The following is an 11,067-nucleotide window of genomic DNA, read 5'->3' as shown; positions in this document are numbered from 1 at the left end:
CTTACTGGGATTTATTCTATTCTTCAAAAATGGAAACAAAAATGGAGTTTATGATTTCAGACTCCATTTGACAGTATAGCACAAAGAAATGGCTTCTCCTACAACAACCTATCCTACAATAGCCTTAGCCAACCACTATATGCTAAATCACTGAGGTCATTCTATTCTCTACTCAGACATTTCCCAACACTCTCTCTTTTTTCATCCTTGTCTCACATAAAGAGATGGCTGCTCTCCTTGCCAGGGTAAAGCATTGTACATGTAATCTTGATCTGTTCCCTTCCCATCCCCTCCAGCAGATTTCCCTTTCCACCAATCTCATTCTCTCTTATTTCCAATCTCTCGATATTTATTAGCTCCTGCCTTGCTGCCTATAAATATGATCATGTCTTCCCTATTCTTAAAAAAATCTTCATTTGATTTGATCATCTCTACTATCTGTTTATCCTTCTCTTTCCTGATAAATGTCATGAGAAAACTGTCTACAAAAGATGCCTCCTCTAACTTTACATTCTCTTATTTGCTTTTAAATTTTCCTCAATCTGACTCCTGACCTCATCACTTAATTGAAACCACTCTCTCCCAAGTCATCAATGATCTCCAATTATCAAATCTAATGGCCTTCTCTCAGTTCTCATCATTCTTGATTTCTCTGCTGTCTTTGACACTATTGATCACCACCCTCTCTAGGTTTTGTGACATTGATTTCTCCTGGTTCTCTTCCTTGTGTCTGATCATTCCTCAGCTTGCTTTGCATGAAAATCATACCCAATTTGATAACTGGGCTCTGTCTTGGACCTTCTTCTTATTTCTCTTAGTCTCCTTTGAGGTTCTCATTAGTTCTCATAGATTCAGTTATCATCTCCATGCCAGTGATAGCAAGATCTGCATATCTACCCCTAATCCCTCTCCTGAGTTTTAGTCATGCATCACCAATTTGCCTCTTGGACATCACAAACTGACTAACCTGTAGACATCTAAAATTAATGAGTCTAAAATATAATTCATTTATTTTGTTTCAAACACTCTTCTCTTCTCATCTTCCCACTTGCTACCATTCTCCTGGTCACTTATGCACTAAACCTCAAAATTATTCCCCAATCTTCATTCTCTCTCTCATCATCAATATCCAATCTACATCAAATCTTGTCATTTGTACCTTCATGTTTTCTTGTATAGATCCCCTTATCTCTGCTTATGCAGCTATTCCCTTGTGCAAGCCCTCATCACCTCTTACCTTAGACTATTTCAGTAGCCTTCGAATAAGCCTCCTTGAATAAGGTTTCTCTCCCCCTCAAATCCGCTGTCCACTTAGTTACCAAAGTGACCTTCCAAAAACATCCATTGGGTCCTGTCTTCCCCCCCACTCAACTCCACTGGCTTTTTTCCCCCAAATATAAAACCTGACTGGCATTTAAAGTCCTTGACAATATGATCCATTTCTAACTTTCTAGTCTTCTCATAATTTGTTGTTGTTCAGATGTTCAGTGACCCTGTGGATCATAGCACACTAGACCCTTCTATCTTCCACTATCTCCTGATGTCTATCTAAACTTGTGCTCATTCTTTCCATGATACTACCTCTCCATCTCATCCTCTTCAACCCCCCTTTCTTTTTGCCTTCAATCTTTCCCAACAGCAGTTTTTTTCCAGTAAGTCTCATCTTTTTTATCATGTGACCAAAATATTTAAGCTTCTACTTTAGTATTTGATCTTCTAGTAAGTTGTTCATTTCTTTAAGTAGGGGCTGGTTTTATCTTCTCAATGTCCAAGGGACTCTAGAAAGTCTTCTCCAACACTACAATTCAAAAATGTTGATTCCACAGTGCTCAGCTTTTCTTAAATCCCAACCCCTTTTTATTTACAACCACATACTGCTACTGGAAAAACCATAGGTTTGACTATAAGGACCTTTGCTGGCAAGGTGATATTTCTGCCTTTAGTATGATGTACAATTCGTCATCACTTTCCTTCCTAAGAGCAAGCTTTTTTTAATTGCATGGCTACAGTCACCATCTGCAGTGATTTTTGTTCTCAATAAAATAAAATCTGAAGCTGCTTCCATTTCTTCTCCCTCTATGTGCCAGGAAATAATAGGACCAGTTGCCAAGATATTAGGGTTTTTTTTTTTTAATTTTAATCTTCAAGCCAGCTTTTACATTCTCCTCTTTCACCCTCTTAATTCCTTTTCACTTTCTGACATCAGAGTGTTATAGTCTGTAAATCTAAAATTGTTTCAATTTCTCTCAGAAACCTTAATACCAGTTTTTGATTCATCCAGTGCAGAATTTCACATGATATACTCTATAAATGAGTTTAAATAAGGTGACAATATATAGCCTTGTCATACTGCTTTTCCAATCTCAAACCATGTTGAGTTCTAACTGGTGCTCTTTGGTCCATATACAGGTCTCTCAGAAGGTAAGTGAGATGATCTGATACTCTTGTCTGAGGACTTACCATATTTTTTTGGTGATCCACAAAGGTTTTAGTGTAGGCAATGAAGCACAAGCTGATGTTTTTCTGGCATGCTCTTGCATTCCAGCAAACCTTGGCAATTTGGTCTCTACTTCCTCTGCCTCTTTGAAAGCCAGCTCGCTCTTCTGGTAATGGTTCACATCTTGCAGAAACCTACCTTGCAGAATCTTAAGTAAAATCTTGCTGGTGTGTGAAATGAATGCAATTGTTTGGTAATTTAAGCATTCTTTGGCATTGCCCTTCATTATGATCAGAACATAAACTGACCTTTTCAATCCAGTTTCATTGATGTGTTTTCCAAGCTTGTTGCCATATTGAGTGCAACACTTTCACACCATCAACTTTTAGAATTTTAAATAGCTCAGCTGGAATTCCATCTGCTGGCCTTAAACAATGCTTCCTAAGGTCCACTGACTTCATTCTCCAAAATGTCTGATTCAAAATCAGTAACCACATCATTGTGATTGTCAATGATGTTAAGATTTTTCCTGTATAGTTCTTCTATATATTCTTGACACCTTTTCTTAATCTCTTTTGTTTTTGTTATTTCCCTATCATTTGGGGGTAGAGGAATATCTTACACTTTATTTTCTTCTAAGTACTCTAAAATCCTGTTCCACTAGATTATTCTATGTTTCTTACAGGAAACTCCATATCCTGATTCCATGCTTTTGCATGGAGTCTGAGTCTTGTGCCTAGAATACTCTCCCTCCTTTCATCTGATTCCTAACTTCCCCAATTTCATTCAAGCTTCAGTTTCAAATCCCACTCTGTTCATGAAGCTTTCCCTGGTTACAGCAATCCCCAGTCTCTTCCCTCTGAGATTAATTTCCATTTACACTCTATATATCCTTCATCTATATAGCATCTTTCCTATTAAAATAAAAACTCCTGGAAACTACTTTTGCCTTCCTTTGTATCCCAGCTCTTAACAATATCTAGAATAGAGTAAGCACTTAATAAATTCTTCCTTACTAACTGATCATTCTGTGGATAATTCTATCCATACCTATCATAGGAAGATATAATCAAAAGTTCCAAACTAAAAAGGCAACAGCAGAAAATTTTCTATATGTATAGTCAGAAGATCTAGTTACAAATCCTGTTAACTACTGCCTGTGTAATCCTGGGCAAGTCACAACCTTTTTCTGTGCCTTAGTTTATTTTAGAAAACTGACTCTGAAGTTGCCTTCTAATTCTAAATCTAGAATTGTAAGGTTCTTTCAACCATAAACTCACTAAGCAGAATCCAGAACTTCTAACTATCCCTCTAAATAGGTTCATGGCAAGCATAATGTGGATGGAACATAAAGCATATGAACAGGACATGAAATAAAGATTGGTGGGAACAAAACTGCAAAGGGCTTTAAATGTTCTTCAAGGAATTTCTAATTTATTTGAGAAGCTCTGGAAACATATTAAAAGTTCTCAAACATGATCAGATTCATGCTTTAAGGAAGATTATTTTGGCATCTCTGTGAAGGATGAATTGGAGAAGGGAGAGAGTGTGGAAGCCAAAACACCAACATGAAAGATGAAAATACCTGAAATTTGGATGATGGCCACATCAGTGGAAAATATGGAATAGATTGAAGAGATGTTGGGGAATGTGATTTTAAAAAAACTTGATAAATGATTTAATATTGACTGTGAAGGAGATAGAAGAGTCAAGAATTTCTTTGATGTTGTAAATCTATATAACTGGAAAGATGATGGCACCCACAATAGAAAAAAGGCAGCGTGGAATAGGGATGAGTTCACGGGAAAAGATGAGTCCCATTTTTTCATGAGATTGAGTTGGGACAAGGGGACATTTAGATGTCACTATCCAGTAGCCAATGTACTGTGTGGGATGATGGAATTTAGGAGAGGTTAGGGTTGGATATCTAGGTTTGAGAGTGGTTCTATGGTATAATAATCATATCCAAGAGAATTGATGAGATCACCAAGAGAGACAAAGCAGAGTGAAAAGAGCAAGATAGAGCCTTGAGAAGCACTCACGTTTTAGATATTATTAGGAAAGAAAATAGAAACAGTAGGCTCAAATAAAGAGTAAGAAAATGAGAAGAATACAAAGTCACAAGAAAGGACAACTTTTGGACAACTGTCAAAAACTGCTGAGGAGACAAAAAAGTAAAAAGACAAAAAAGGCAAATGGATTTCATAATTTAGATATATCGGATCTTTTGGGGAAAGGGCTCTTTAGTCCAATATCAAGGACAAAGCTGGATAGTTATAGGTTTAAAAGCAAGAGGGAACTAAGGAAGTAGATGCAACTAATATAGAGTTTTTGCTAGGTGTAAAGCCTGTGCTGCCCAAGTAAGTTATTTATGTCCACATGAGTTTGCTAATTACAGCTCCTGGGAAGGCATAGATAGATATCTCTGGAATCTTGCCCACCCTTCTCCAAGGGAGACTGTGATTCATGCCTTGAGGAAAGCAGGAGAAGGAGCAAAGAAACTGCCTACTCCATTTTCCTCTGAACAAGAGAGGTACTAGACTGGAATTATAACTATCTGCTCCCTTGTTGGTATAGGGACACACTTTTTATAGTATCAAAACCAAAATCCACTCATGTCCCTTAAAGAAAGAAACTTACACTTATAGGCTTGACTCCTTACTGCCAAATCCTATTTACAGAAAAGACCATCTCAAACAGTAAATAATGGGTAGACCCATTTATCTGAACAAATAACAGCAGCAGTAGCGGTATCATCAGTAGTAATAATATAGTAGCAACAGCAGCAGTAGTAGTAATAGTAACTGCAGCAGTAATAATAGTAGCATTGTAGTAGTAACAAAAGCAACATTAGTAGGAGCAGTAGTAATCTTAGTAGTAACAGCAGCAGCAGCAATAGCAGCAATAATAATAGTAAATAGTAGCAGCAGGAATAGTAATAGTAGCATTGTAGTAGTAGCAGCAGCAACATTAGTAGCAGTAACAGCAATAATAGTAACAAAAACAGCATCAATAGTAATAGTAATATTGTAGTAGTAACAGCAGCAACATTAACAGCAGTAGTGGTGATCACAGCAGCAGCAGCAGCAGCAAAAATAGTAGTAAATAATAGCAGCAATAATAGTAATAGCATTGTAGTAGTAATAACAGCAACATTAACAGCAGTAACAGCAATAGTAGTAACAATAAGAGCAACAATAGTAATAATAGCAAGAGTAGTACCTAAAAGCAGTTAACATTAATATAGTGTTTATTTACTATGTGCCAGACACTGTGCTAAGTATTTTATAAATATCTCCTTTGATCCCCAGAACAAAGCTAGATAGTAGGTGCTATTTTTATACCCATTTTATAGTTGAGGAAACTGAGGCAAAGAAAAGGTAAGTAGCTCTCTGAAAAATTACACAGTAGTAGGTGATTACACAGCTGGTCGATGTCTGAAACTGAATTTGAAATCAGATGCTTCTGACTGCACAGTGGGGATTTTATTCACTGTGTCCTAGTAAATAAATCAAAGAAGTTATATTGATTAGAATCTACCAGAAAATACAAGCAAATGAAGGAACTATTTTGATGGGAGCAAGGTGAGATCTCTATTCAATCAATAGAAAGGTTCTGATGTTATCCAGAGGATAATTCTCAAAAAAAGAAAAAAGTCAAAGATATATGGAGGACCGTATGGATTCTCCTTACATCTGCCTCTCAAAGTCATGTCTGAAGTCAGTGCTAAAGAAAGTCTAGGCAAGAATGGAGACGGTCTCTCCTTTCCAAGGCTCTTGCACCAATCCCACCCGTGGTATTGTAAGCTTTCTTTCCTCTAAACTACAAAAACATTCTGCAGGGAGCATGAAGCCCTGGGTTGCCCTTTCCCTTCTCAGCTTAGTTGGAGTTGGTTACTTGTGAAAAGAGAAATGTTGAACTATAATTTGAGGGAACGGAAAAAGTCAAGTGATTTTTTTTAAGGATTTGGGAGAACTAAGAATGTAAGTAGTAGAAAAGCAGACAATAGAAAAAGGAGAAATTAAGGATGAAGTTGGGGAGGGAATAATAGAAAGGGCAAGTTTTCTGAAGAAACAGGGGGAAAAAGATTTTAGGTTTGAAGTAAAGGAATTAGGTTTTGGCAGAGAGAAAGACCATTTATCCTTAGACTGGAACAAAGAAGAAGGCAATGAGAGGGGTGTGATATAGATGGCTTTTGAAATATGAAGTAGGATAGAGAAGGAAGCTTGTGACAGATGGTCTCTATTTTTTCAGTAATGTAGGAGGCAAGGTCCTCTGTTGAGAGAGAGGGTGGAGGGAGTTTGAAGATAGAAGCTACTGTTGGAAAGGAGAGAGTTGCTCCGGAAAAATCAAGATAAAATTGAAAAATAAAATTTTTAAAATTAAAAAAATAAAAACATTAAAGTAAATGGCCATTATTTTTTTTTTGTTAACAATACTTTACGTTTGCATAATACCTTACATTTGCATAATCTTGCTTTTTACAAAGCTAGTGGATGTCTAGTAGAAAGACTTTCCCAGATTTCTACATGAGAGCATTATCCAAGAGAAGGGTGACATCCCCAGAAAGAAACCAGAGCTCTTTGTACTGCGTGCCTCTGATACATGAGTTCCAGGCATTTCCAGGGATATTGATTTCAGCCCTGCTCAGCATCACTCCTGAAAGGTTTCTTATTCCACTTGGAGATAATAATACTAAGTGGTTCATTCAAGAGAGTGATTTTCCAATATATCAAAAAATATTTCTAAAATGCAAACTTGCAACTACTGATTCACACATTTAGCTATGAGAGGTTGCAGGAGAAAATATGGGAACCTCATAAACTAATAATTGGTATACTGACTGAGACTCCATCACTCCTCATGTCTGAGAGAGAAGCATGGCAGAGATCCAGGAACACTGGATGTATTCAGAGGACCTGGGTTTGCTATTTATTCTCTGTGTGGCTTTATTCTGGGCCTCTATTAAATGAGCATTTGGATGATTTCGAAGGCCCTTTCCAGTTCTCAATCCATCAAACCTTCAGGAAAACAGGTGTTCTTAGGGTCTTTGTCAGAGAAGGGGCAATTATCCTATCTCTTTCATCCCACCTTTTTAGTCTTGCAAGTCCACCAGCTAGCACAATAGTTAATTGGTACCACTAGCTAGGTCACCTGTGCCGTATGTGCAACTAAAATTATCCAAAGGTTTGGTTGTGGGGGGAAGGAAGTCCTTTCATGGTAACACTTCTCTTCATATCCTCATTTTGACCTGTGGGAAAAAAGTTTCTAAGAGTAATATTGGTTTTGACTCTAGTTTTTCCTGGAGAAGGGGAGAAAGTTAAAAAGGTACCCAAAATACAAACATAAAGGGGCATGCTAAACAAAGTCATAGGATGGATGGCTTTGAAAGGAAATTGATCCCTTCTGGTACAATCAGGATGGTAATAGTCAAGCTTCTTTAGTACATAAATAGTTTTTTCAAGGCTGCCAGTTAGCTAGTTCACATTTCCTTTCCACTGAGTACAATCCAAGCAGGATCTTCTTTCCAGTGGCCTTCCCCTCCAATGCCAAAGCTTTTCTTTCTGCTGCTATGATGACTCAACTGTTCCAATATATGCTGCCCTCATCCCCAGAACTTACAGACTTTCTAGGACCTACTGATGTTCACATAGTCAATGCTAGAGTAAAGAAAGCCCAAAAGGAGAGAGAAGATATCCAGGAGGTCCCAATACAAGTCCTGATAGTTAAATCCATATTCCACATGAAGATCTGGAACCAAGAGACCTGTGGCCCTGCATTTATACAATATCATGGAGAAGTTTTCCTTTCTCTACCGCCATCCTGGAGTCACATTCTGTCTTCTTGGGATCTGGAGACCACATCTTCTAATAAGTGTGATCCTTCATCTTCTGCTTTTTTTGTCTCAGCAACCAGTCAAAAGCTCTCACCCCAGTGGGGTGTCATATATATCAGAAACTGATAGTGGATTTATGGATCAAATTTCATGTAGTTTTCTGTAAGAAGGCAGCAAATATCAGTGTGTGTACATTCCAAGTTGGGGAGACCTGTTACACAGCTATGTCATATGTCTGGGTTATATAAGCTGAAAAGAGGGGGATGGCCCAGGGAATAAGAGAAGGAAAGCAGAATACATTTCTTACCACAAAACTGTAATGATTTTTCCATCCCATGCATTCACCTGAGCCCATTTCCCCCCACCACAGCCTATCTACCACTGCCATTCATACTGGGGAAGATGCTCAATGTATGTGCATTTGGAAAAGGGGAGATAGGACCAGTATCTCCCCTGAATGTGTGCACATGGAAAAATGTGAGTCATTTAATCGATTCCCTGTGATTTAAAATGACAAATTTAGCTAGCAGCATGCAAATAATTTTCTCTTCTTATCTCCTATCATTGCATCCTTAGCAGCACTGGGATGGGGAAGGTGGGGAGCCAGCTGTTGTAAAGCTCCCAGAGTAGCACCTTTACTGCATATATTAGGAAGAAAGTGTGTCCCGTTGTGGGGGAGGGTTGGTACTCAGCCTGTGTATGTAGCACCCCTTCAACAAACCCCCTGAAAAAGGCAGTGCTGGCTTCCACACTGGGACAAGGCACCTGCCACTTAAATCATCTTGGGCACAGGATTCGTTTCTGTGAAAGTGAAAGTTGGCACTGCCTACTGTAATGCCAAAAAAGGGAGAGTCTGGTATCTTAGCAAATATGCAACACAACAAATTTGTAAATCATTTTGAAATAAGCTGCTGCAATGTGAAATCATATTTGTAACTATTTTAAATCATTTTAATTACCTTTGTACGCTGTCCAAGGCTACAACCACTTCTCTCTTTGGACTCTTTCATGTTATATGTTTTATTGAGTCCTAAGGATGTCACATAAAAAGAAAATGGACTATATTATGCCTTATTCACGTAACCCCAGCCTCACTCTATTTGTCATTGCTTTAAATGAACTTAAGCCATAACATTTTTTCTCTATCTTTCCCAGTTCTTCATTGATTTTTCTTCCATCTCCTCTCTCTAACCTTTATTAGATAATGCTTCCTGATGCCTGTTCCTCCTACTCCATTTCATCTTTTCTGTTTCTCTTTTGCAGGATACCTTATCTTGCCTGTCCTGCTTCATCCTAAGAGAGAATTAGACAGATTCCCCATAGAGTTTAAAATGAACTGAGAGAAGTGGCTGGTTTCCATGCAATAATTTATCTGATTTAAAAAAAAAATTTCTCCCCACCCCCACAACTGAAAACTAGCTAGGATTTTGATATTATTTAAATTGCTAGAAGAAGGATTTAGATACAAAAATAACTGTCAAAAGATTAGCCTCTGGGGGAACAAAGGTTAGTTCTGAAATTTGATACTGGAATCACTGCATGAAGAATTAGCATATTTAAGAGGGAACATTTTAGAATCAAGTACCTTTGTGATCCCCAGCTGGATTGTACCATGATCTCATATAAATTTATATACACAGACACTGACACATATTTACCCATTTGTAAATCCCACAGTTTCAGTGGAAGCCACAGAATAATAGAATCATAAAATGCCAAAGTCAGGGGTCATCTAGTGAAACATCCCAATTGTACAAAAATCCCTTCTATCCTTCGGTACCACACAGTCACCAAGATTTTGTTTCTATGTTTCCAGTGATGGGGAACTCTATTCTTCCCAAGGCAGTAGGTTCTTTCGTGTAGAGCTGTAATTATTAGGAAGTTGTTCTCTATTCAATTTAATTCAGTTTATAAATGTGTACTGAGGACTCAATATGAGAAAACCACAATATAATGTGCTGGGAGATACCAACATTCCTCAACACAGGGTGTATTTTTTAAATGTTTAATAAAGTGTCCCCTCCAAAAAACTATATATGAAATACTTTGAACTTTAATTTGCATTAACATTATCTCCATCCCTTTCTTAAGTCTAGACAATCAACAACAAAAAAGCATTTTAAAAATATTTTATTTATAGCATTTGCTGATTTCCAAGGTATAAATGCTTAAATTTAAAATATAGCAATTGGCTGTTGGAGGCCTGCTTAAAATGGCTCCAGTATATCCCGCATCAACAAGTTTATAATCTAGTAGAGGAGATGATATGTATGCAAATACATATGACATGAGGAAAAAGGTAATAGTTGGTAAAGGAGAAATAGAGTTAAGGTAGCATGGGAACATAGAGGAAGGAAAGATTGCTTCTAATTGGGAGAGGTGGTATTTCAGGAAAGCAAAAATAAAATTATTGAAGACATGGGACTGTGTCAAGCACTAGTTATAAATAGATAATACACTACACAATCCCTGCCCTCAAGGAACTTCTAATCCAAAGGGAGATGAGATAAAGGACATAAGAGTTTCAATACTATCGATACAAGAGTAAGCAATTGGGAAAGATGTGTTTTTCTGTAATAAATATGGATAGCCATCTAATGTTTAACAGCTGGCCCACATGCAGCAAGGATAGATAAATTTCAGATCTGGGATCTGGCCCACCATGTTTCTAAGGGAGATTGGGATTTCTGACTTACTAGGGAGCAAAAGGAAGGCTGTCTTGCATTGATCTGTCTCCAAGAAGGTTAGGATTTTATTTTTTCCACCGCTGAATGTTGTACTCTGTGAAAAGCTA

Source organism: Antechinus flavipes, chromosome 2 (assembly GCF_016432865.1).
Source record: "Antechinus flavipes isolate AdamAnt ecotype Samford, QLD, Australia chromosome 2, AdamAnt_v2, whole genome shotgun sequence".
NCBI classification, from domain to species: domain Eukaryota; kingdom Metazoa; phylum Chordata; class Mammalia; order Dasyuromorphia; family Dasyuridae; genus Antechinus; species Antechinus flavipes.
This window is presented reverse-complemented; position numbering follows the sequence as displayed.